Genomic DNA, 376 nt, shown 5'->3' on the forward strand with positions numbered 1-376 from the left:
TGCTCTGTGGGGAGATGCTCCCCACGCTCAGGCGGAGCAGGATCTCTCACCAGCTCGTGGGTTTTCTGACTCGCTGCTTCAGAGCTACATACGAACATTGGTGTGTGGTTTCCCAAACTGCCAGACCGAAGCGCTGTTCCTCAGGGCTTGTAGTGGAAACACGTCCCGAAGCAACAGTCACAGCAGGGACCACCCCTGACACAGCCCGTTTGCTGGAACGGGACAAGCACCCGGCATCTCCCCCTGCCCCACGGGCTGCGGCTGGTGCTGATCGGTCCTTTGTACCCTCTCGGGGAGGGACGCTGGCCCCAGGCTGGTGTGCATCGGCCACACAACACATCCCCGCAGCCCCAGGGACACCCAGTCCAGCCTTACC

At 62.2% G+C, this 376-nt stretch overlaps 1 protein-coding gene across 1 annotated transcript in view; it reads right to left on the reverse strand.

Annotated features, from left to right (window-relative positions):
• The window catches only part of LOC104528543 (ankyrin-1-like), a gene marked incomplete at its 3' end in the record, with an annotated part of 20,263 nt that overhangs the window by 6,552 nt on the left and 13,335 nt on the right, over positions 1-376 (reverse strand).

Source organism: Antrostomus carolinensis, unplaced genomic scaffold, assembly GCF_000700745.2.
Source record: "Antrostomus carolinensis isolate BGI_N321 unplaced genomic scaffold, ASM70074v2 scaffold9057, whole genome shotgun sequence".
In the NCBI taxonomy this organism is placed as follows: Eukaryota; Metazoa; Chordata; class Aves; order Caprimulgiformes; family Caprimulgidae; genus Antrostomus; species Antrostomus carolinensis.